The following is a 27,544-nucleotide window of genomic DNA, read 5'->3' on the forward strand; positions in this document are numbered from 1 at the left end:
AGCCGCGGTGGCCAGCGACCCCCGCCTCCACGCGCGGTTTCCCGGGCCGACTGCCGTGCAGACAGACGAGCGCCACAAGCGCCACCTACTGGGCAGGAAAAGAAAAACAGAGCCCAGAGATTTCACAGAAAAAGCTTTCAACCAGCTGGGTCCCACACCCAGGGAAATCTATCAAATGCCCAGACACCAGCAGAAAATAATGGATGACGCTCGGAAAATTGAAGATATGGCCCAGTCAAAGGAACAAACCAATAGTTCAAATGAGATACAGGAGCTGAGACAACTAATGCTGAATATACGAACAGAAATGGAAAAACTCTTCAAAAACCAAATCAATAAATTGAGGGAGGACATGAAGAAGACATGGGCTGAACAAAAAGAAGAAATAGAAAATCTGAAAAAACAAATCACAGAACTTATGGGAGTGAAGGACAAAGAAGAAAAAATGGAAAAAACAATGGATACCTACAATGGTAGATCTAAAGAGACAGAAGCTACAATTAGTGAACTGGAGGATGGAACATCTGAATTCCAAAAAGAAACAGAAACTATAGGGAAAAGAATGGAAAAACTTGAGCAGGGGATCAGGGAACTGAATGACAATATGAAGCGCACAAATATACGTGTTGTGGGTGTCCCAGAAGGAGAAGAGAAGGGAAAAGGAGGAGAAAAACTAATGGAAGAAATTATCACTGAAAATTTCCCAACTCTTATGAAAGACCTAGATTTGCAGATCCAAGAAGTGCAGCGCACCCCAAAGAGAATAGACCCAAATAGGCGTTCTCCAAGACATTTACTAGTTAGAATGTCAGAGGTCAAAGAGAAAGAGAGGATCTTGAAAGCAGCAAGAGAAAAACAATCTGTCACATACAAGGGAAACCCAATAAGACTATGTGTAGATTTCTCAGCAGAAACCATGGAAGCTAGAAGACAGTGGGATGATATATTTAAATTACTAAAAGAGAAAAACTGCCAACCAAGACTCCTATATCCAGCAAAATTGTCCTTCAAAAATGAAGGAGAAATTAAAACATTTATAGACAAAAAGTCACTGAGAGAATTTGTGACCAAGAGACCAGCTCTGCAAGAAATACTAAAGGGAGCACTAGAGTCAGATACGAAAAGACAGAAGAGAGAGGTATGGAGTAAAGTGTAGAAAGAAGGAAAATCAGATATGATATATATAATACAAAAGCCAAAATGGTAGAGGAAAATATTATCCAAACAGTAATAATACTAAAAGTTAATGGACTGAATTTCCCAATCAAAAGACACAGAATGGCAGAATGGATTACTACCCAGCAATACCACTGCTAGGTATCTACTCAAAGGACTTAAGAGCAAAGACACAGACGGACATTTGCACACCGGTGTTTATAGCAGCATTATCTACAATTGCAAAGAGATGGAAACAGCCAAAATATTCATCAACAGACGAGTGGCTAAACAAACTGTGGCGTATACCTACGATGGAATATTATGCAGCTTTAAGACAGACTAAACTTATGAAGCATGTAATAACATGGATGGACCTAGAGAACATTATGCTGAGTGAGTCTAGCCCAAAACTAAAGGACAAATACTGTAAGGTCCCACTGATGTGAACCGACATTCGAGAATAAGCTTGGAATATATCATTGGTAACAGAGTCCAGCAGGAGTTAGAAACAGGGTAAGATAATGGGTAATTGGAGCTGAAGGGATACAGACTGTGCAACAGGACTAGATACAAAAACTCAAAAATGGACAGCACAATAATACCTAAGTGTAATGTAACTAGGTTGGAACACTGAATGAAGCTGCACCTGAAATATGGTTTTTTTGTTTGTTTGTTTGTGTGTTTGTATCTTTTGTTTTTGTTTTTTTCTTTTTCCTTTTTATATATATATATATATTATTAGTATTATTATTTTAATTCTCTCCTCTATATTAACATTCTATATCTTTTTCTGCTGTTTTGCTAGTTCTTTTCCTAAATCGATGCAAATGTACTAAGAAATGATGATCATACATCTATGTGATGATACTAAGAATTACTGAGTGCATTTGTAGAATGGAATGATTTCTAAATGTTGTGTTAATTTCTTTTCTTTTTTTGATTAATAAAAAAAATTAAAAAAAAATATCCCTGCAAAAGAAAACATTTCAGTCATGTAAGAGGATTTAATTGACCGTGTAAAATTTAGTAGTGCTTTTCTTAATTCAACATATTCTAAGAAAAGTAGAATTATTCTCCTTTGGCTTGACAAAAACAACTATACAAAGGCATCTATACTTTGAGTCTAAACTTGTGATAAGCAGGCATTAATCTGACAATGAAGAAAAATTTGATGTTTTCATGAACAGATATAGAACATAACTTGTGGGTGGAGGGTAGGGAATGCACGATAAGATAAAGAGAAAGGGTGGGTCCTCCAGAGGTATAACCATGAACCAGAAAACTGTAAAGATTCCCCTCCCTAACTGGTCTAAAATTAATAACAAGGGTAAGAAGTGAACATAAATGCAGACCAATTAAGGAGGGGAATCCATACTGCTTTCCCCTTTGTTTTAAAATTTTTCCTTTCTATTTGTTAGAGGATTAGAAGAGCTCTGGCTGAGGTCTTTTCACTAAAATGTCTTTAAAAATCATTTATTATAACATCTTGAGCATGTGCACACATTGAAATGAATAAACTCTGTAACTCTGAAAAAAAAAAAAAAGAATGAGGGTGAATATTTTTCAGCTATTTTCCATTTTTATTTTTTCAATGAATTAGTTTTTCATGTCCTTGTCCATTTTTCTTAGTGTGCTGTGTTTTCCTTATTGAATTGCTGGCTTTTATATAAGGTATGCTTTTTATATGCTTTTTTTCTTTTGGCAAGTGCAGGGTCTGGGAATTGAACCTGGGCCTCCCACATGATGAACGAGAATTCTACCACTGAGCTACACTTGCCTCTCCCTCATATGCTTTTTATATGTTAATTGATTACTATTTGTTTTTCTTATTTCTTGTTAATACATTTCCTAATTCAGCATATGACATTCATGATGTGTTTGGACATATAGAAGCTTAAAATTTTAAAACTAAGAACCAAGTCTTTCCTTTTGATGTTATCATACTATTAATCATTTACATTATGGTTTCTTACATTATTTTTATATTTAGAAATCCCTTATTATTCAATGCAATTGTCACCTATAGTTTCTATTTTTTTTTAGTAGTTTTGTTCTTAACATTTGATTCTTTGATTAGTCTGGAATTTACTTGACATTATGAAATTATGAGATAAGGCTCTGATTTTTTTTACAAATAGTAATTTTCCAAACCCTTGTGTCAAATAAAACATCTATTTGCTATTGAAAAAAAAAACTGCATTAAAAGATTCTACCAGGTAAATAATATTTTAAAAAGTTACCTCCTGAAGGACCATAATTATGGAGACAGAAAATGGTTGACTAAAATTTCCAGTGTAGCACAAGATAATGTACAGATTGTTATGGATTGAATTACATTCACAATAAAGATATGTTCGAGTCCTAAACTCTAGTACTGTGGATAGGAACTGGTTTGTAAATCATATGTTCAAAGCCAAATTAAATGAGAGTAGACTCATTCAAAGAAGGCTGAAGTCCATATAAGCAGAGGAAATTTGCATATAGTCAGTTAGGAGAATATAAGGAAGGAAATAGATCTCCATGTACCAGGGGTAAAGGGGCATCTCCAAGCCAAGTAACATCGAGGATTTCTGGCAAGACAACAACTGAATTCAGAATCTCCAGAAGAAAGCACGGCCTGGCAACACCTTGACTGTGGACATCTAACTACTACCATTGAAAATTATTTTATTATATTTCCATTTTCACATAAGAAGATTTTCCAGTGATATAAATCAGAGTTGGAATTACTGGGTTTAAGAGCATACTGGTCATCTTATTTACTAGTTATTGCCAAATTGGTATGCATTTTGATTGAAACTATTAGCTCCCAGCCTAATACATCAATCCCCACTTCTTGTTGTCCCCATAAATAGTCAATATTTGAGATGAAACAGAAAACATTGCAAATGCAAATTGGTAAACTCCTTTATCACTTTCATTTATACATATATTCAACAGGAATTTGTTGAGTACATGCTATATACCATACCATGTGGTAAAAATTGGGCCACAGTGGTGAGCTAAACTGGATCCTTTATTGTGGAGTTGTATTCTAGTGTTAATCCTAAACCATTTATACACAGCTAGACAAATAAATGTAAAATTAAAATTTTAATAAGTGTTTTAACAGAAAAGTACATAAAGCCCTAATGCTATTCAATAGGTAGGGAGGGGGAACTCAGTCCAAGTCTTCATAGTCAGGAAAGTCTTCCTGAGAAAGTAATGCTTAAGTTGAGGGGTATAAAATTACCTAGGGAAAGGAAAAGGAGCATTTACATGGATGATATTATGACAATGAATTAACAAGCCTGTATTTCCATGAGGTAAGTCTATTTCTGGAATGCAAACAGACCGATCCAATGATTTCAACTAAACTTTTTAAGTCAAGAAGTTAAAAACCACTGCAGGGGCTTAAACAAAATATAGGTTAGAAAAATCACATTGACAACATGACAGTTATCTCATTTTATTTAATGGATGTGCTGGTGATATGCAGAATATTCAACAATCATTAGGGCACAATCAGTGACCATACAGAGTGGACCCCATTCATAGGGGCAAGCAGAGTCCTAGTGAAGCAGAGTTAGAATTAGGGCAGTGGCTGGCCAATGACCAAAGGGCAAATTCTAGACAGCAGGGAGGCCACAAGCAGAGAGATCTATAAAAAAAAAATGGTAGTAAACAGCCCGTCACCTGATTGAGTTATCTATGACTAATAGCATCAACAAAGGAAGAAGAAAGGGAGAGAATTAAAATAGTTTGTAAAAAATTACAAAAGTAACAGAAAAGATATAAAAACAAACCCTTAAAACAGTATTATATGCTCCTCCCCTTGCTAGAGTGTCTGCACATTCTTCTTGCCTGTGTTTTGAATAAACATTCTGGCTGCTTGCTTGATCTGTTCTGTACCCTTGTATTCTTTCTCATAGCATAGCCAAAAATCTAAAAACTCTTTCCAGTAAATTTTTTAGAGGGCCAGCCAGGAGGCACTTCTGCTCTCCAACCATCTAGACTGGTGATTCATGGTTATTGACCAGGAGGCTGGGCTGTGTACTTGCACTTTTCTTCTCACTTGGCTTCCATGTCTTTAGGAATATGGGGTCTTTGACCAGACACCCCCATGACATAATATCAGTGTATTCTCTAATCTCTGGCTCCCTCCTTGGAGGTGGTAGGAGCCCATCTCCACACCATGCACATCCAAGTAGACTCAGAGTGGTCGGTGATACTGCCCTTGAGACCTGAATGTGGGCTTCAGAATCCAATGGAAGCCAAGTGAGGCTGATGCCCTCCTATTTTTCTCTTTATATCCCTCTTCAGTTCCCCAAGCCTTCCCCATACTTTCTTATCTTCCCCTTTGAAAGACATTTCTAGCTTACTTTCATTCATCTATCCAGGTATCTTGAAACCCTCTTTTCATGTCTTTGAGAAAGACCCACTATCCTTCATGAGAGTCTCCTTTTTTCTCCTCTGTCTACCTTAAATACCTTCTGAGACATTCCAGCTTCTGTAATGCAACATTCTAGGCTAAGATTCTTATATATAACAAGGTATTATTTTCACCACTCTAGGATTCACCTTTGGTCGTTACTCATGGGAATTGAGTAATTTCCAGGAGCAGTGTCTCTCCTCCATACCATAATCATTTAGTATCTATTAAGACCCATCGTGGCTGAATGTGAGGCTTCCTTTCTTCTAAAGCAAGCTCAATTTTTTAGCCCTCAGAAAACATGAAATTACAGGATGAAGGTATTCTTGGGAACATTGTCCTAGACTTCTCTGAAGTGGGGCAGGTCCCATTTTAAGAGCATAGGTTTAGATATTTCCCAGGGAGGAATGTCCTAGGGACAACTGGCAACTCACTCTTCAATGTTTCAAAAATTGGGCTAAGTGAAGGGGATAGACTCGAGAGTGTTGTCCTGGAATTTGTCTAGGAAAAGTCCTGGAAATCCCACTGGAAGTATATCAAAGCATCTCTCAGGAAAGGTATTCCAGGGACACCAAGCAATTTAGCTCCATGTGTTCCAAAGACATTGGACCAGTGGTGAGGGAAAAGCCCAGTTCTGATGTGCATTGGGATGCCAAGCAGTCACACTAGCTCTGGTAATGCTGCTCTGCTTCTTTTCCATGGAAAATGGGTAATATGAACACTCAAATAAGCTGGAAAATGGGAAACTCTAGACCTCCAGTGGGACTCTCAATTACAATACCATCCTACAGTTAGATTTGTTCTGGAAAGACAGGGAAAGTGGCCAAAGTTTCCCTATGCCCAGATATTTATGACTCTCTATCAAAACAAGGACTGGAGAGGGATTTGTTGCTTGTGATATGTCCATGGCTCAGTATCCAAGAAATCTTCTTGATGATCCTCTATTAAGACTTATTTCCTAAAAAGCATGAGAAAATGTGCCACCAAGTCAATTAAGTATAATAAACTTAGGGAAATCATTCTGGATAAAAAGGAAAACCTGGCCCTGTTCTAAGGCCCTAAAGAAATATACTAATGTAAGCCTGGGATCCTAGGAAAGTGAGATTTTATGAGGAACCCATTTCATCAACCAGCCTGCCCCTAATGTTCAAAAAGCCTGCAAAAGCTCTCCATGGGGCTGCATACTCCCACTAATGATCTGTTAGAAATCATCTTTTCTAGTCTTTAAAATTTTGCAGAAGGTTTAGGAGGAAGAGAAGGCAATGAGAGGAAACAGAAGAACAGAGAACAGGCTGAGCTTATTGTAGTAACTACTACGAGATCTCTATCCCCTTGAGTTTATCTGAAAAGTGGCTCCCAGCCTCAAGGTCCTTGCTTCAACTGTGGGTCCAAGGGCCACTGGCAGACAGTCAGAAAACTCAAAACAACCCTCAACCTCAGGACACAATGAGGCATTTGCTGCAAAGTGCCATCAACATGGGCTTTGGGCCAGGGGCTGCACCATCTCCTGAATGGTGGGGAGGGAGCAGGAAGGTACAAGGCAATATGAAAATTTTGTAAACTAGCAATTCCTAGTATAAAAGAAAATTTTATTTGTAGTCATTGCTGACTACAAGACCTGAATAAAGAGAGTTATAGAAAGTTTGAGAAAATAAATTTTGCTCAATCATCGCCAACTACAAGACATAAATGAGTAAAGTTTAGTAGGTTTGATAAAGTGACTTTTGCTGTAGTCATTGCTGAATACAAGCCTTAATGGATACAGAAAGTTATAGAATGTTTGAGAAAGTGAGTTTTGTTTGTAGTCATTGCTGATCAGAGCTGTGAATAGACATGGAAAGTCCCAGAAAGCTTGTGAAAGTAAATATTACTTATTGTAATCAATGTTAATTAATAATAAGCTTGTGTGCTAGTTTGAAAGTATTATATACCCCAAAAAGCCATGTTTGAATCCTGATTCAATCTTGCAGGGTCACCCATTTCTTTTAATCCTGATTCAATGCTGCAGGTTGGAAACTTTTGATTTAAATTATCTCCACTAAGTTGTGACAAGCCCAATTATGGGTGTGACATTTTATTAGAATGATCTACCCTTTCCAGGTGGTTCTGATTCATTTGCTGAAGTCTTTAAAAGAGAGGACATTTTGGAGCAAACAGAACAGACAGAGAGTGAGCCGACAGAAACTTCAGAGCAGAACAGACACTTGGAGAACAGAGACATGGATGTTTGGACATGCTTGGAGCCTAGAAGAATTTGCCAGGAGATGAGACTCTGTTCTAGTTTCCTAACTGCTGGAATGCCATATACCAGGAATGGAATGGTTTTTAAAATTTGGAATTTATTAAGTTGTAAGTTTACAGTTCTAAAGCCATGAAATTGTCCAGAATAAAGAAAGTCTATTGAAATGGCCAAATTAAGGCACCAACAAGAGGTTACCTTCACTCAAGAAAGGTTGATGAAGGCCAGGGTTTCTCTCTCAACTGGAAAGTTACACGGTGAACATGGCAATGTCTGCTAGCTGTCTCTTCAAGCCTTTTCCAAAGTGTGTCCTCTTTTAAAGGATTCCAATAAAGTAATCAAGACCCACCTGGAATGGGTGGAGTCACATCTCTGCAGAGATAATCTAATCAAGATTTCCAAGCTACACTGTTGAATATAGTTTAAAAGACATGGATGGGGTGGGCAACGGTGGCTCAATGGCAAAGTTCTCGCCTGCCATGCCAGAGACCTGGGTTTGATTCCCAGTGCCTGCCCACGTAAAAAGAAAGAAAAAAAAAAAAAAGACACGGATGCTCCCACAAGATTGGATTATAATTAAAGATTGGCTTTTCTAGCATATATAAATCCTTTCAAACTGGCACAGACTCTAGAAATGTTTTACTTAGAAAATTTATTTTTTCAGAAGCTTAGGGCCTCCAAATTGTTCCTATGCCATATAAGCTCTGATACCCAGAAGTACCAGTCTCTCTAAGAACATAAACCAGTTTCATTCCTCTACCCCATAAGGTTGATAACCCCTTCTAGCACTAAGAATTTAAAATGGTCATTTCCTAGATATCCCTAAAGATTGAGGGAATGATAATATGGGAGGATAGAGGTGTAACTAAGAAATTAGGATTTAACAAATGTTAATGACCAGAGACATTATACACATCTCTCTTTAGTTCTCAGTTTATGAGAATAGCCAGAAGAAAATACCTAAAATTGTTTTACTGTAATCCTGTAGCCTTGATCTTTGATAATGATGGTATAACTATGTAGCATTTATCATGTGACACTGAGATTGTAAAAACCTTCTGACACTCCATTTATCCATTTATCTAGTATATGGGTAGAGGGGTAATAAAATACATACATGCATCAAAATAATAATAATAGGTGGGAAATATGGGAGGAATGCTTCTTTGTAATCTATGGATGATGATGATAGTACTACTTTAATAATCTTTCATGAATTGTAGTGAATATAACTATTCTAAAAAAATAGTAGAACTACAAAAAAGTATTGTAATCAATGGTAACAAATTTTTCACACCAATGCAAGTGTTGGTGGAGGGGTTGTGTATGGAAATCCATGCATGTTTACTATGTAAGCATACAACATCTCTCATAAATACAATATAGGATTTAAAAAATAACTAGCCTTTAGAGAAAACTTAAGGGAAAGAATTTAAAAAACACAGTTCTAAAGACTACATGTGTAGAAGAAAGAGTTCTATATGCAAAACTTTTAACATAAAGTTCTACCAAGACAGAAATATGTTAAGGGCTGCCCTGCATTACCTTCGCACAGGCAGTAGTCTCAATTTATCAAAATATCACCTCTGTCCAATGTATTCTGACTTAGGAAAAACCTGAAACACGAACAGTTTCATCAAAGGTGGGTGTGAGACTGTAAAAAGGATTGTAAAAGATAATATTAAATTCAGTCTCATTTAAAACTAAATATTTAAGGTGGGTACAGGGAAGTAGAGGAGCAGATTTGTAAAATCAACGTGTAAGGTATAACCAAACTCAAAAGGTTGTAAATTATCTAAGATCAGTTTTTAAATGACAGTATGCACAGTGAGCCTCTTCTCTCCCTCCTCCCACATTACAGAAGGGAACATGAAAACCTTCAGAGCCTTACACATTACTCCAGAGAAGGCAAGGTGAAAGGGCAGGTCCCAGGGGTCCTAAACTGTGCTGCTCACAGAGGGGACCTGACCCATGACACAGCCTGGGATGCTTCCAACCTGTCCTGACCTGAAAAGATGTGACCTGAGGAAGATGGTTCACTCTAAATGGACCTTTTCATTCCAATTGCTATCAGGTGCTAGTTTCTAGCCAGTGACCAAATGAAGAAACCTAATCAGCAACTAATCAACTTAAGGTACTTTTAGCTTAAATAACTTTTTAAACTGCTTTTGTTTTTTTATTAGAGAAATTTGTTGTTTTACAAGAACATCATGCAGAAAACAGGGTCTCCACATATCACCCCCACATTATTAACAACTGGAATTAGTGTGGTGTGTTTTTTACAACCAATGAAAGAATATTGCTATAATTGTCCTAAAATGACTATTAACTACAGTCCATTGTTGATATTAAGAAATTGATTCTCGATCCAAAGGAAGGGTTGTTTTCTCTTTTCTTGTTCTTCTTTCATACTAAAATCATTGTCTTACCTGACAGTGACTGAGCTTAGCATTCTCCTGGCACATTCAGGCTTGTGGACTTGGACCACTCCCAGGGCTTCCCTGTCTGAAGCCAGCTACCTACTCAAGTCACATGGAGCAGCATCAGACAATGAGCTCACTGGAGATGTCACAAAGCCTCAGTTGCCATGGCAATTACTAGAAGAGAACACAGAGAAGGATAAAGAGAAAGGAAAGATGAGAGACAAAAATGTAGGAAGAGTTGAAGAGTAATAGAGAAAACCATACAGTGCCTAAACCTGTGTTTGAGAAATGTGTGCAAAATCTGTGGGCGAAAACAACTTTCTCAGAAATAGTAACTTCCCAACAACTTCCTGGAGTGATGAGGTTTTATGGAGAATGATTTCTGAGGTTCATTTCAGCTTAGACTAAATACAAAAGTATTTGGATAGATTTGGAAGTACAAAGACTATTTTAGTAGCAAGAAGTACTTATATTAAGTATACAGCCACCAAGATGGCAGAGAATCAACAGATGTTTTCCACGTGAAAATCACTGAGTTGGGTTCAAAACATTTTGAAATGCAGTACAAATCCCCACATACTCCAGGGGTTCATCCAAAGTACAAAAATTGGATTGTTACTGAGTTAGGTGCCGAGTTAAAGCAGAAATGGTAGGAGAAACTTAGTTATTCCATCGAGTATTACTATCAAAATTTGCTATAATTCCCAATATCAGTTTGTAGAGCATGGGCAGAGAGAGAATGTGCTAAATTCAAACCCAAGGTTTCAGTGAGTTTCAATTACATGATAAGGCTTATCCTACCACTTTGTGGCTCTGGACCAATCAATGAGGACAAAATTGGAGAATAAAGAGTGTGGTCCTGAAGTTCCCTTGACAGAGAGCCTAAATGAAGAAGGAACATCACATCAGCATGGGATGATAGTATATTTACTTAATTAGTTAAAAATAATTGAGTCTAAAAATCTGATGGGTAAAGCTTTAATGTCAAATCATGTATTAATACAAAATTAAAATTTAATTTTCTGTTAAAATAAAATAAATAAAATAAAATTCTGCTCTTGTTAAGTGTATTTACCATAATAGACTTCCTAGATATTTGCCTGTACAAGGACTTACTAACTTTATCAAGAGCTCTAAAGGACCAAACTTGATTAACCTAATATCTGGAGAATCTAAAAATCAAGCACTTCATGAAGTTATGCTATACCAAGAGACCAGCTCTAGGATAAAATCCATCAAGTATAGTGCTTGAAATGACAAGATTACTTAAGAAATAAATCCAAATGGTGATGATTATAATGTTCATTGGAGTTCTTAAAAACATAACAATCTAATAATAGCTAGAGAAATGCTCAGATTAGATATCACAGTCATTAGAATCATCTTACTCTATTGAAAAAGAATGAAACACCAAGCTGAATTATAACCAAATCTATGTCTTATCATTTGTGAATGTCTGTTTCATTACTTGAAACAAGTAATGTATTTTGCATGTAAAATCTTGCCCACTGCATAACAGAGGATACACTTGCGGGAGGGCCCACAGACCTGGAACATTGAATAAGACCCCAGGTGAGTCTTATACATGCTGAAGTCTAAAAGCCACTGGAGATTTCCAATGAGAGCCAATCCCCCATCCTAATGGTGTAGAGTGGAACGGATTTTAAAACCAACACCTATGAGGATAAAGTGTGCTGTTTCCCTTGGTGGGTGATTGCAAAGGCATTCAGGATGTTGAATTTGTTAGTTAATATTAACTGTCATTTAGATAAGCATCTATGAGAGCTGAGGAGATCCAGGAGCCTTCAAACAAATAGTGGCATCGAATATGGAGTCTGGTTTTTAAAATCCACAGCCAGTCTGAGGTATTGAGTATGCAGCAAACCAGAGGGTCACTGCTGCAGAAAGGCCAAATAAATGGATTCAGTGAGGTCCTGCTCCAGTTTGCAAGTTGCCAAATGTGATATACCAGAAACAGATGGTTTTTAAATGGGCAAGCATAATGCCAATCAGATAAAAGGAGTTTTCACAAATCCTTCCTGGATAACTCCATCTCAAATCTTCACTTGTTTTGTAATGGCTGACTTCCATGCTTGCTTAAGTCCTCACATGGGGCACTACTCTCTGGGGTCTCCCTTTCTGGAATTCCAGAATTTTCCAGAATATCAATTTCTGGTTTCTTTGTGTCCCAGAATTCAGTTCTCAACTTCTCTCTTTCCTGCCGCATTTCACTATGAGCTGCATGGAGAAAACAGGTTATACTTTCCACATTTAGCTTGGAAATTTCTTCTGCTAAATATCCAAGTTCATGGCTTTTAAAATCTGCCTTCCAGCCAAAACCACTAGCTATTTTTCCAGATTTTTACCCATTTTAAAACAAGGGTAGCCTGCCTTCCAGTTTGCAATAACACATACCTCATTTCTGTTCAGAGCCTCGTCAGAGGTATCCTTACAGTCCACATTTCTACCAACAATCTCTTCAAAGCATTCTAGGCCTTCTCTATCAAGCTCCTTACAACTCCTCCAGAATCTGCCCTTTTCCATTTAAAAAGCTGTTCCTACATGGTTGGTATTTTTGAACTGCAACAGCAACCCACTTTCCCAGTACCAAAATTTTTTCAACTTTGCAAGCTGCCAGAATGCAATATACCAGAAACAGAATGGCATTTTAAAAAGGGGTGATTTAACAAGTTGCATGTTTACAGTTTTAAGGCCATGAAAATGTCCAAATTAAGGCAAGGCTATGAAAATGTCTAAATTAAGGCACCAAGAAGAGGTTACCTTCACTCAAAAAAGGCCGATGAAGTTTGGCGTTTCTCTCTCAGCTAGAAGAACACATGGAAATGTCTGCTACCTTTCTCTCCTGGATTCTTGTTTCATGAAGCTCACCTGGGAGTGTTTTCCTTCCTCAACTTCAAAGGTCTCTGGCTGTGTGATAAGTAAAGGTTTTTCCAAAATGTTTCCCTCTTAAAGGACTCCAGGAAGTGAACCCACCTTGAATGGGTGGAGACATATCTCCATGGAAGCCATCTAATCAAAAGTTACCACCCACAATTGGGTGGGTTACATCTCCATGGAAACAATCAAGAGCTCCCACCCAGCAATACTGAATGAGGATTAAAGAACTTGGCTTTGCTGGGATACACAGCAGATTTAAACCAGCAAAGGTCCTTTCACTTTGGAGCCCATTTTTGAAAGCAAATCAGTTTGGCTAACTGAGTGATGCACTGTGATTGTCCCTGCTACTCCTGCAGCAGTGCCTCAAGGGACAAAAATAGCGAGATAGGTTTACATAATAATCATTTTTATGTAAAAACAAATGAAGATCTTTTATGAGCACCAACCTGTGTCAGTATTGTAGCAGTGTTCCAAAACCTTGGATACCCAAGATTGATTTTGAAAAGTATAAATACATAAATGTTGGAATCCCTTAACTGTCCTGAATCAATGTTCACTTGGTTGCAAGTATTGGTTTAAAAAAATGACTGCAAACCTTATTTGCTTAATCTATAAATGTTTTAGGGTATAGATAATTGTTATAGGTAATAATGTATAATTATTTTACAAAACTCATGGATCTGTACTCTGGGCCCTCCAAGGGATTATCCATGAAATATTTGCTTGAAAATCTGAGAAGAGACTGTTTTATCTGGATTGCTTTCATTTTCTGTTCTCCAGATGATAAGGTGATGGAATTCACTGAGCTTTGGATGAATCAGAGATGAAACATCTGAAATTAAGAGTTAAAAATCTCTCTCCTGGTAAAGGTAAAATAAACTTATAATATTAGGTAGATTACACGTTGCTGTGTGGCAGAAAGAGAATGACCCTCACATATGATAAACTCAGAACAAGGAGAAATGAACAAGGTAGTTGTCAAAGAGAAACACATTTGTTCTTCAAATCAGGAGATGGAGGAAGAATAGTATTCTCAGACAATGGAGGGCAAATTTTATCTCCTGAGAAGGAAGGCTGAGTGACCTAACATTCATGTCTTTCAGCTTCAACAAAGTCCCTTCAGATGCCCCCATTCCAAGTTTCAGGGTCCCAATATATCTTGAATATTTGCAACTGCATTTTAACCACCTGTAACTTAGTGATTTAATATAGCCATAGCCATTTATTATTTGTCACTTGTCTGTGGATATACCAAATCAGTTTAGAAGTTCTTTTGTTCCACAAGATGTGGGATCAGACTGTGGTCATCTTGAGGCTTGACTACATCTGAAACGGCCAAGGAAGCTCACTTAAATGGCTGAGTCAGTGCTGGCTGCTGGCTGGATGCTCAGTTGATGCTGTAAACTAGAGCACTGTGTTCTACTCCACATGATCCAACAGGCAGTGGAGGAAGATCCAGATCTCTTAAGGCCAAACTCAGAAGTCACTCAGCATCACTTCCATCACCTACTATTTGTCAAGAAGTGTCGGGACCAACCCATACTAAAGCAGAGAAGAGGAACCCACGACTTGATGAGAAAAATGAGAAGGTCACATTACTAAAATTCATGTATTTGGAGATATTCTTTGGACCATCTTTGAAAACATTTAACACTGTCCACCCACAGACCATGACAGGTCAGATTTTTTTGATGAGGAAAATATATTCAACTTCTTCACAAAAGGCTCATCTCATTATGTCATTGGATATTAATACAGAATTTAGTCATTTAAAATGGTGAATGAGATTCTTGGATGCAGTAACTCCACAAGGTAAATGTTACATTCACTCATTCAAAAGGAGGCAATTTTTTCTCTTACTTTTTTTTATCTTCTTCTTTCTTTGTCTTTCTAACAAATTCAGCAACAAAGCCGTCGGGTCTGTAAGAAAAGGGTGGGTGTCCTGTGGTGGAAAGTTAAACTGTGGTAACCTAAAGAGAAATATAAAAGCCCATATGTGATGAGGGAGGAAGGGGAGAGGGGCAAATGTGCATGGAATTTTAGACATGGGTAAAGCCTAGGGGATTGTCCAAGTACGAGACAATATATCAGGTGTCAGTGCCCAAGCAGGATCAGAGATCTGTCTATACAGGGAAGACATGCTGCCCAAACTTGGAAGCTGCTTCCATACAGGGGGGTTTATTTAATTAGTTAAAGAAATAAAGATAATGGGAGGCCAGTTTCTCACTGTTAGAAAAGAAAGCAACAAATACAGAAAGGGTGAAAACTAGAATGAACTCTGTGGTCTTGGAACAGAACAGAATGCATCAGCATAAACTCATGGTTCTCAAGATATAGGGAAAATTTAGAAATACATCATACTTCTGCCTTGAAGCCTGGAGTATAGGAAAATACAAGATGAGCCAGAACATATTTTTCAACCAAAAGACAAAAAGGTTCTTAAAGATTTATGGGGGCATATAAAAAATACACAAAAGCAATGCTGAATGGGCTCTTACAGCAAATCAGAATGAGTTGCAGCATAAATTTAGTGAAGGCAACAGATTTATACTATTCAAGAAAATAGGGAACTGTGAGTCCATACAGATATAAATAAAGAAATGAGTTTTTAATGAGGAATAATATATTTACATAGTTTTACAATACACCCTAGCAATCTGTTAAAAACAAAGGAGAAAACAGGGTGGGCCATGGTGGCTCAGCAGGCAGAGTTCTCACCTGCCATGCCAGAGACATAGGTTCGATGCCTGGTGCCTGCCCATGCAAAAAAAGTGAAAAACGAAGGAGAAAAGATTAATTTGGTGGTGAAGTAGTCTGGCAGGCATCATGTTATTAAAGTGATCAAGTGTACATTATCAGAAATAGGATGAATTCATCCTGTGCCACCTGATTACAATAGAAGAATGCAATGTCACTGTCCTTCCAAAGGAGTGTAGCCTGAATTTAACTTTAAGATATACTAAACAAGCCCAAACATACATAACCTGAATCTAAACTTAAAGTATATAAAAGAAACCCAAATTGAGGAATAGAATACAAATTAATCCATTTGTAATCTTCCTAAATGTCAACGTCAAGGAAGCAAAGGAATGACTGAAGAACTGGTCCAGACTGCAAGAGACAAAAGAAAATGACAACCATGATATCTATGGGGGTGTGACATTCAAACTCTCTTCAAGAAATAACTTCCTTAACTGTTGTGAGGAGACCTACTAGCTGACAGGCACTAGCTACAGTTCATTTGGGATCCTTTGCATGTTTGAGCTAAGGCCAGGTTATTCCCACAGCCAGCTCCAAAGACTCCCAGCATTAGCTTTCTCTAACCAATGACATAGGCTGGGTTCCCAGGAAGCAGACTTTAAAATAGAGCCAAAATGTAGGAGGTTTTGAAGGGAGTACTCTTGGGATAAGCAGTATGGAATGAAGGAAAGAAATAAGAAAAGTGAACTACAATGCATTTGTTCATTAAAAATTTATTGTGTCAGAAGCATTAAATAAGGCATCCATGCTAGAAGCACTGCCTAATGCACAGTCATGAAAAAAGCCCTTGAGAGAAGTCATTCTCTTGCTTTCCACTATTATGCCTCCCATCATTAGAAACAGGAAATGTGCAAATGTCTCAGGAATTTGAAATAAAGCACTAAACAAAACTTTCCAGAGTATTGCTGAAACTATCTGTTATTCAAAATATAACTCAAAATTATGCTTGCAGAAAGTCTGTATGACCATAATCAGAAAATTGAAAAGTACTTTAGAGGCAGTTTGTTTAGATTAAATTCTAAGAGATTACATGGGAGAAGTGATTAAGATTGAAATTCGGAAATTTTCCAAAATCCATAATTTGAGATGAAACCTACAATGAAGTTCCAAATTATGCAAAGCAATAGAGATAATAGAACAGTGTCCATCACCCCAGCTTACCTGGTTCCAGTGCACAAGCCTCCTCACTCTTCACCCAACACATCAAGCATACTCTGGTTCCTAGCATTAGCTGTTCTTCTGCCTGAAATGAAACTCTCTTGGTTCACTCACAGTATATTCCTTCACTTTTTCAAGTCTGCACTTAAATGTTCACATCTCTGTTAGTCTTTCCTTAAAACACTATTTATAAATTCAGGGCTTGCCTTAACGTGGATGCCCCATTCCATTCCATGTTTCATTTTTCTCAAATGAAAAAATAATTACATTTTTAATTTGACTTCTTTTTACTTTCTATTGCCCCATCTACCTTTGCATCATGACCTTTGACAGGTAACTTGCCATCTGCTGTTCCCTGCATTATTCACGCATCATGACTAAAGGCCTGTACACTGGTCTCATCATCTTCTCATGGTTATGTGATTTCATCCTCTTTCTAACCCCAGTTGTTTTCATTTCACAGTACCCTTATTGTCATTTCCTGTGTGATCCTGTCCCTTTGATGTTGCTGTCCTGTTCTGTAGATACCAAATCACAGTTTACTTACTCTATCCTAAATATTATCTTCACGACTGGCACTTTGCTCCTATGCTCTGGTAATGATGACTGTGCTACAGATGTCCTCAGCTACAAGCAAACCCAAGGCTTTCTCCACTTGTGCTTCTCATCTGGCTGTGGTGGTCCTGCTTTGTGGCCCACTTATAGTGATGCATGTTAACCTTGGTTCAGGATACCCAGAAGAGATTAAAAAAATTGTGACCTTGTTTTAGTCTATGTCAACATCACTCTGTAATCTTCTAATTTATAACCTTAGAAACAAGGAGATGAAAGTTGATTTGAGGAATGTATTCAGGACTGAACAAGCCACTCACAAAATACAAGTGAACAACAAACTCTATCTCTCAGGTGTTAAAAGCTATGAGTATTATTGTTATTGATATTATTATTATTACTCCAGGACACATTATCATCCTACATAGCACCTACTACATGATGTTCTGGTCTTATTTAATGATATATTACAAGTGAAATAGATTGCAATTATAGCAACATTTTTTAGGACATTGTATGTTCTGCTGAAAAGCAAGACATCGTATTCTTCAATATTGGGCTTAGCATTAGCATTGTGAGACTTACTTGAATGCTTCCATAAACATTCTTAAAATTTTTAAGACATTTTCATTAACATTGTTTCTTTTATTTTGAATTTCATTTTGTTTTGTGGTTGCTTTTTTTCAAACATAAATATTCAAAGCATAATATAAAGGAACAAATACACAGTGCAATTTACAAATTTTAATTAATAGACTCCCAGAAATCACTTGCTCCACCATGTGAGGAGCAACAGCAATTGGATTTTCTTTCATAAAAATACCTGGGTTGAGAATATTTTCTGGGGTTTAAAAGCAGGATTTCTATGAGTTATCGAAAAACTGCAGTTGTCTTATTTGGCTTCACTCAAGAAATGTAAATTAAATACTTGAACAAATGCCTGAAAATTACAATATAGGAATACAATATAAACAAGTTAGAATTTCATCCAAACTGTCTACAATGATAGATAAAAAGTGCTGAAAATTTTAATTCTGTGAATTGAATTTGTGAACATACATTATCAGTTGAAGGCCTATTTTACAGGTTATAAACTGTAAGCACTTTCAGCAATTATGCCTATTACTGAGTTTTAACTGTTATTTTTTAATTCTGAGATGAGTTCTCTGTGCATAACTTGGTAGTTCCTTGGAACTTTAATTATCTGTATGACACCTAAGTTCCAGAGTTAGCAGCTTTGAAAGTCAGCATTACTCCATACAGCAACTGTTAAAGAAGCTGAAAAAGAGATGAGACTTCAATTTGAGATCTGAATGAAACAGACTCGGGTAGACTAAATGGTAATGGATGATATTGACTGTAGTTTAAAATGTCAACTTCTGTGTGAAACAAAAGGAAGAGATGTTTTAGTTCCATATTTGTGTTATTTGTAGCACCCTATCTAATTTAAATGATATGGTTAATTTATTAAGAGAATATAATTACATGGAACCTAGAATAGGGAATGAGACCTTGTTATTCCTTGCAGGTTAATGAATAAACATTGTGATACAACCCATAATATTTTGACCAGAAAACAAAAGAGTATTTGCAAAGATATCTTGACAGACTGGGGGGAAATGTGGAAATATTAAATTATTAAACTCCCCCCCAGGAAACTCCTGATATTCCTGCAAGCAATAATGAGAATGCTTTTAATAAGCCAATTTTATAAGTCAAGAATTTGATTTGGGGCCTGCTTTTATGAACCTGATTCTTACAAAGGAGAAGCTAAGCCAACTTATATTATGCCTAAGAATTAGCCACAGAGACGCACTTTTGCCTCTCAGATATGCCCCCCCCTCTCAGCCAACTCTGCAAATAAACTCACTACCTCCCCCATAACCTCCATAGGTTTAAGTCATACTGGCAACATGGGACATGACTCCCAAGGATGAGGCTGGACATGGCATCATGGGATTTAAAATGCCTTCTTGACCAAAAGAGGAAAAAGAAATGAAACAAAACAAAGTTTCAGTGGCTTGGAGGCTTCAAATTAAGTAAACAGGTCACTCTGGAGCTTTTTGTTATGCATTACACTCTGGAGCTTCTTTTTAGTTTCTAGTATATTAGAATTGCTGAAAGGAAATATCTGAAGCTGTTGAAATGTAATCCAGTAGACTGGATTCTTGATGATGATTGTATAACTATATAGCTTTTATCATGTGACCATGTGATTGTGAAAACCTTGTGAGTGATACTCCCTTTATCCAAAGTATGGGTATATGAGTAACAAAGTAAAAACAAACAAACAAATAAATAAATGGGGAATATGAGGTATGCAGTATTTGGGGTGTTATTTTTTTTATTTTTTCTTGGAGAAATTAAAAGATTCTAAAATTGATTAAGTGATGAACACATAACGATATGATAATACTGTGAGCCATTGACTGTATACTTTGAATGGATTATTTGGTATGGGAATGTATCTCAATAAAATTGTATTTTAAAAATATCTTTTCATTCTGGCAGGTGCAAAGATTTTTCCCTTATGAGATAGTTTTTCCTGAATAGGGGTTGACTTCTATTCCTACCAAGACTCTCCCTGTGCCAATATCCTCATGATTATAGAATGTCTGGTTTACTAATACGGGTTCCATCAAAGCAAATGAAACAACTAGTGCATAATCACAGTATTCACTGGGCCTGCATTCATACTGCATCCCCTGAAAGCAATCTACTTCATAGCCTATTTTCTAAATGTGTTATTAAAAGCTAACAAAGATCCTCAGAAAACAAAATATAGTTGCCTTAAGATCTGCCAATCTTGATATTCAGTATATACCCAGAAGGTCTGAAAGCAGGGATGGGAACAGACACTTGCACACCAATGTTCATAGCATTATTATTCAGAATTGCCAAAAAATAGAATCACAAGTGTCCATCAATCAATGAATGGATAAGGAAAATATGGTATACACACAGAATGGAGTACTAAGCAGAAATAAGGAAAGAATTACTAAAGCACACAATAACATTGATGAACCTTAAGAACATAATGCTTAGTGAATTAAGCCAGACACAAAATGTCAAATATATAATTTCAGTAAAATGAACTAATTAAAATATGTAAACTCATAGTCTTAAATGCTAGAATATAGGTTACCAAGAGATGAATTGAGACAAGTGAGTGGTGAGTGGTTGCATCATAGGTACAGAAATTTTAAAGTAGGATGAACTTAAATGTTTGGAATTGGATACAGTTCACAGTAGTACATTGTTGGGACTATGAGTAAGAGTACTGAACTATTCATGAATGTGGTTGTTAAAGGATCATCAAGAGTCATGTGCATTAGGAGGAAGAAAGTTAGAGGTTAAAATATGGAAATGTATAAAGCAATGAACCATATTTTGGACAATATCTTTGACTAATGCTACAAACATAAATGTGTTTTTTCATAGACAGAAACAAATCTGCTGCATTTTTACAAAGAGATAATACTAGACTGATAAATGGAAAAAAGTGCTACCTTTGGCAAACTACAGACTATAGCTAACAGTAATATCTTAATACTCTGTCAACAACAGTAATAATGTACCACATCAATCCTAGGGGTCAACAATAGGGGGACATAAAGTGTATGTGGTTGTCATGGTTAGGGACATGTATCAACTTGGCCAAGTTGTGGTACCTGTTTATCTGATTGGGCAAGTGCAGGCCTGTCTGTTGCAATGAAGACATTTCATAGGATTAGATCATGATCACGTCAGCTGCACCCACAGCTGATTCCATTTGTAATTAGCCAAAGGGGAGTGTCTTCTACAATGAGTGATGCTTAATCTAATCATGGGAAGTCTCTTAAGGAGGACTCAGAGGAGACAGGTTCCATTCCTGCTTTGGCTGGTGAGCCTCTCCTCTGGAGTTCATCCAGACCATCCATTGGAGTCGTCAGCTTCACATCCTGCCCTGTGGATTTTGGACTGTGCATTCCTGTGGTCATGTGAGACACTTTTATAAATTTTATATTTGCAAGTGTTCCCTGTTGATTCTGTTTCTCTAGAGAACCCTAACTAATACAGTGGTGTTTTAGGTTTTCTTTTTTATGTTTATTTTTTATTCATCTTTTTGAAGTAACAAAAATGTTCTAAAATTGATTGCAGTGATGATTGCACAACTATGTGATGATACTGTGAGTCATTGATTATACACTTTGGATTATACGGCAGTATGTGACTATATCTCAATAAGATTAGCATTAAAAAAGCTAACGAATGCTTCTCAACCTCAGCATTTTTTACCTTTTGGACTGGATAATGCTCATTGTTGGGAGATGTCCTGTTCACTAGAGCATGTTTAGTAGTATCCTGGCCTCTATCCGCTAGATAAGAGGAGCAGCATGACCAGGTGTGAAAAAAGTTTCTTATGACATTGCAAAATATATTGCAGAGGGGGTGAAGGGAGAGGAGGCTGCCAAGAAACACTCTGGTATACAATGACATTAGCTAGGGGTGATACCTTGCAAATTCTGGGCACTGTCCTCCACAATATGTGAGTGTATATGCATATTTAATCACCAGCCAAAAAACAGAGGGCTGTAACCCCAAAAGCAAAAACACAAAAGTCTGGCCCCCAATAAGTTGAAGTAACTTTGACTTCTCTACCCATAATTCCTAGTTATCCATTTGTGAATATTTTTGAAGCCCAATAACATTATTGCCTGCTGGAAAAATCATGGTCCCAAAGATGGGATGGGGGAGCATCTACTGAGGACGCAGAATTGGTTCTACTAAATTTGAAGCTATGGCTGCTGCTCTTTGGAATTCTCTTATTGGCAGAACAATAAACAAAGAAGTCATGATATTAGTCAGTATGATCTATTCTGATTGTCAATGGTTGCTGCTATGTAATAGGGATAGGGAGTATACGGTCTGGAACTCAGAGTGCTCAGAAGAGATCAAATCCCTGCTTTCATGCCCAGTGATAGCAGTGGATCAGAAAATGCAATATGCACAGCCTCACAAGGACAAGGCAATCCAGTGTCAGAATCCTCAGAGATGAAGGTCTAGGTGCCCCAAGTAGCAGGCCCTTATAACATCTGAACTGCTGATAGAAGATGAGATATACCTAGCAGGTGTGGTATAAGATTGAGCTGCTGAATATTTATGAAGGGACTTTGTTAAATCAGTTTTAGAGATTGCAGGCCTTAATACATTGATGATTCAGAAACAGACAAGACATAATGCAGGGAACAAGTGGATCTGAGTTGTACAAATAGGGAACTACAACAAAAGTATTTGGTGTCCTGCATTACATCCATTCAATTTACCTTCACTTTCAGTTGCAGTCTCCTGGACAGTTGCAAGCTTGGACTCATTGTGATAATGTTCAACCTCCAGAGCTCCATCAGTCTTTTCTGCCTTGAATTCTTCCCCAAAACCCATGAGGCCCAGTCATCTAAACAGATCAGCCAAAATAAAAGGGGATTGATATCCCCAGTGATGAACATCAACTAGGAGGGAGCCATGGAATAAATGCAGCAGCTTCTCATAATGCTGTCAGAATCAAGCATCAATCGCCTACTCTAGAGACTTGAATTATATAAACTGACAAGGCTGTCCCTGATTCTAAGTCTAGCTCTTACTACTCTCTATTCCTCCTTCCTAGGAACCCCTTAGTAAACTTTGCACCCAAGAACTCATCTCAGCTTATGATTTGGAAAACCTAAGCTGAAACAAGTTTTGACTGTGATCACCCTCAGTTATGCCTTTCATAACCACAACACAGAATTGTTCACCCATACACACACACACACACACACACACATTTTCTTCCAGTTTTAGAATTTCCAGCTTAGAAAATTTGGTGTTCCTCATCCTTTTCATGGTCAATCTCTCCACTATTGCCTTGATCCCATCCTCTCAAATATATTCTCAGACTTCATGCCAATATTTACTTTTTCTTTCTTCATAATTTTGAATTTAGTCATTTACCTTTGCAAAGACTTTACCAAAGTATGAGATATGGGAGTAGGAGTAATTGAAAGGGGGAAATTGTGAGAAGAATACATATCCTTGGAATTTACTCACTTTTAGAGTATCACATTTTTCCTCTTTATCTAGAAGACATAAAAGAATAAGTCAACTTCTATATCCTCACATTTACTCCTCAATCCCCTTCTTCCCATTTCCCCATTTTGAGGCCACAAAAGAAATATGATTTTCCTGTTTCTGTGGTGAGGTAGCATTAATAGGAACACGCAGATTTTCTCTTAGGTATAAGGAAGTCTAGTAATTTGAAAGACTCCCAAATCTGCCAGCACAGTCATTAGCCTTCACAATCTTTCACCAGAATAGACATGGACAACTCTACACTCTTGTGATTTCACATTAATGGTATTTGAAACCTATGTAGCAGCTTGAACTTATGTTTTCTATCAGTTGCAGTTACCAGTTACCCTTATGAAAGAGTAAAGGTATAAGAAGTGAGAAATTTGTATTTCCCTACAATTACACCTCAAAGTTTAGGCAGTTTATGAGTTTAGATGTTTGACATGGAATATCTGTAAATCTAGCATTTCCCAAAGTTTAATATACATATGAATCACCTGTGGATCTTTTCAAAGCACAGACGCTGAGTCAGTAGATAGAGTTGGGGCCTGAGATTCTGCACTTCTAATAATTTCTAGATGACACTGAAATCGAAACACTATAGGTAGCAAGGTCTGGTCATAGTTTATCGGCAATGTCAGGAGAGGCAAGTTCCTAAAAATGAAAGCCTTGGAAATATCTCTATATAATAGATAATGGTCAGAATTGAGAGAGATTATTGTAAATTATCTTTGAATATTTCTTCTCAAAGTAAGGCAAAAAACTGGACCTTGCCTGATTTCTACTAAACCCTTATAAAATACTTCCAGCTAATTAAACAAAGAAGCAACTACAAGTATAAGAGAGGACATGGAGAAATTGGGACATTTATTCAATGCTGGTAGGAATGTAAACCCATTGTAGAGGATGGATCAGTGGTTACTAAAGAAGCTAAGTATATACAGCAATCCCATTTCTATCGATATACCCAGAAAATCTGAAAGCAGGGAGGCAAACAGGCATGTGCACACCAATGTTCATAGCAGCATTATTCACAATTGCTAAAAGATGGAAACAACCCAAGAGTCCATTAACAGATGAATTGATAAACAAAATGTGGGGTTTTTTTATCCATACATACAATGGAACATTATTAAGCAGTAAGAAGGAATGAAGTCCTGCAGCATGTGACAACATGGATGATCCTTGAGGACATTATATCACATGGAATAAGCCAGGCACAGAAGAACAAATATTGTATGCTCTCACTGATATGAACTAATTATAATTTATAATAATTATAATACATAAACTCATAGACACAATATGCAATATTATAATATGTAATTCATAGACATAAAATATACAGTATAGGCTTCCAGGATATAGAATGAGGCTAAAGAATGCTGAGTGGCTGCTTAATATGAGCAGAATATTGAACTAAGGAGAACCTAAATATTTGGAAATGGACAGAGGTGATGGCAGCACGCTATTGTGAGAATAATTAACTGTGAATGCTGTGTGAGTGTGGGAGAAGGGGAAGTTTAGAGTCATGTATATCACCTGAAGGGAAGTCAGAGGTTAAAATATATGCATGTATAACACAGAGAAACTTGTGGTAGATAATGTCCCTCATTAATGGTACAAATACTAATAAGTTCTTTCATTAGCTAGATAAGATGTATGACATCATTATAGGGAGTTAATAATAGAGGGGTATATGGGGAAAATGTACCATTGCAGACTATGGGCTAGAGTTAATAGTAATATTGTATACTCTTTCATAAACAGTAACAAATGTACCACACCAATACTATGGATCAGTACTATAGGATATAAGGAATATGGGGTGATGGGATTCTCTTTTTTATTGTATTTATTTTCTGGAGTAATTAAAATGTTCTAAATTTGATCTGTACACTCAATGATGTGATGACATTGTGAACCAGTGATTGTAACCTTCAGATAGTTTCTATGCTATCCAAATAAAAGTCAATAAAATTCATTTTAAAAATTCTACCAGGGGTGGGCCACAGTGGCTCAGTAAAAAAAAAAAAATTCTACCTGCCCATGTAAAAAAAAAATTCTACCAGCTAAATAATCTCTTAATTAAACTACCTCCTGAAGGGCAATGATTATGGATATTGAAAAATGATTGACTAGGGCTGGCCACGGTGGCTCAGCAGATAAGAGTGCTTGCTTGCCATGCCTGAGGACCCAGGTTTGATTCCCGGTGCCTGCCCATGTAAGAAAAAAAAAAAGAAAAATGATTGACTATAAAATTTCTAATGAAGTACAAGATAATGTGTGGCACTATTATAGATTGAATCATGTCCCCAGTAAAGATATGTTCAAGTCCTAACCCCTGGTATCATGTGTGGGAACTCATTTGTAAATAAGGCTTTCAAAGCCAAATTAAATCAGAGTAGACTCACTTAAAAATGGCTGATATCCTTGTGATCAGAGGAAGCTTGCATGTAGTAAGTTAGGAGAAGCCAGAGAAGGAAACAGAGATCTCCATGTGACACAGGCAGAGATGCATTTACAAGCCAAGTAATCCCAAGGATTTCTGGCAAGATAGCAACTGAATTCACCATATCCAGGATGAAGCATGGCTTGTCATTATCTTGACTGTGGATTTCTAGCATCTAAAAATATTCCATACAGCCAGTTCATGGTATTTATCATTGTACCTTAGAAAACTAGGAGAAACAACATTAAAAAAAAGAGCAGCAATACTTTCATTGCTAATGTATGTGCATTATGTAGTAATATTAAAGCACATGCATATAGAAGATAGCTACTACACATTTGCATTTTCATAACATTTTCTTGAAATTAGCTATGCTTATACATGTCGTTTTATTCATCTAACTACTTTATTTCTGTTATATGAATGTACCACACATATTTACCCATTTTTCAGCTCTTGAACATTCAGATTATTTCCACTCATTCCCGTTGCTTTATTTTTTTCATTGTTGTAGTTACTGTGCTCTTAGTTTTGTATTTTAATGCTTCTGTAAACAATACTGCAATGAACATTGTTGTGTTGCATTTCCACTGCATGTAAGCAAGATTTTCTGGTGATAAAAAAAAGAGTTGGAAATACTGAATTAAAGGGCATACTGATGATCTTATCTACCAGATATTGACAAATTGGTATATATTGTGATTGAAACTATTAGCTCCTAGTCTTATGCGTGAGTCCCCATTTCTCAATATCCTCACAAATACCCAATATTTGGGGTAAAACAGAAAACATTGTAAATGTAAATTAGCAAACTTCTTTATCATATCAATAAATATATGAATTTATTCATATATTGAACATATATTTGTGGGGTGCCTGCTGTATGCCACACTATGTACTATAAATTGTGCTATAGTGGTTAGCCAAACTGGATCCCACCTACTCTTGTGATGCTTGCATTCTAGTGTAAATCATAAATCACAAACAAAATAGCTAGATAAATAAGTGTGAAATTAAAACTTTAATAAGTTTTGTAAAGGGAAAATATATAAAGTTCTAACACTATTCAATAGGTAGGGAGTGGGAACTCAGTCCTAGTCTTCAAAATTTTGAAGAATTCCTGAGAAAGTGATGCTTAAGAGCTGAAGAATGAGTAAAATTACCTAAGGAGTGGAAAGTCAGCATATACATGGATGATATTACAATTTAAGGCTGAATTAACAAGCTTATATTTCCACAAGGTAGTACTATTCCTGGAATGCAAACAGACCAGTCCTATGATTCCAACTAAACATTTCAAGTCAAGAAGCTAAAAGTCACTGCAGGGGCTTAAAGAAAATATAGGTTAGAAAAATCACATTGACAACCAAAGAGTTATTCATTTTATTTAATGGATGCACTGGTGA

General features: G+C 36.8%; 1 long non-coding RNA gene across 2 annotated transcripts in view; it reads right to left on the reverse strand.

The window, feature by feature from the left end:
• LOC143655853 (uncharacterized) overlaps positions 1-27,544 on the reverse strand; it is a 131,311-nt gene that overhangs the window by 78,212 nt on the left and 25,555 nt on the right. The window contains exons 1-3 of one of the 2 annotated variants that reach the window (XR_013162309.1): positions 17,051-17,145; positions 11,033-11,113; positions 10,238-10,405 (exon numbers count right to left, since the gene is read on the reverse strand). This is a non-coding gene — a long non-coding RNA (uncharacterized LOC143655853). Of the gene's footprint in view, positions 1-10,237; positions 10,406-11,032; positions 11,114-17,050; positions 17,146-27,544 lie in introns of those variants that run through there. The other variant, XR_013162308.1, reaches the window with a different exon arrangement.

The sequence above is a fragment of the Tamandua tetradactyla genome, chromosome 14, assembly GCF_023851605.1.
Source record: "Tamandua tetradactyla isolate mTamTet1 chromosome 14, mTamTet1.pri, whole genome shotgun sequence".
Classification (NCBI taxonomy): domain Eukaryota; kingdom Metazoa; phylum Chordata; class Mammalia; order Pilosa; family Myrmecophagidae; genus Tamandua; species Tamandua tetradactyla.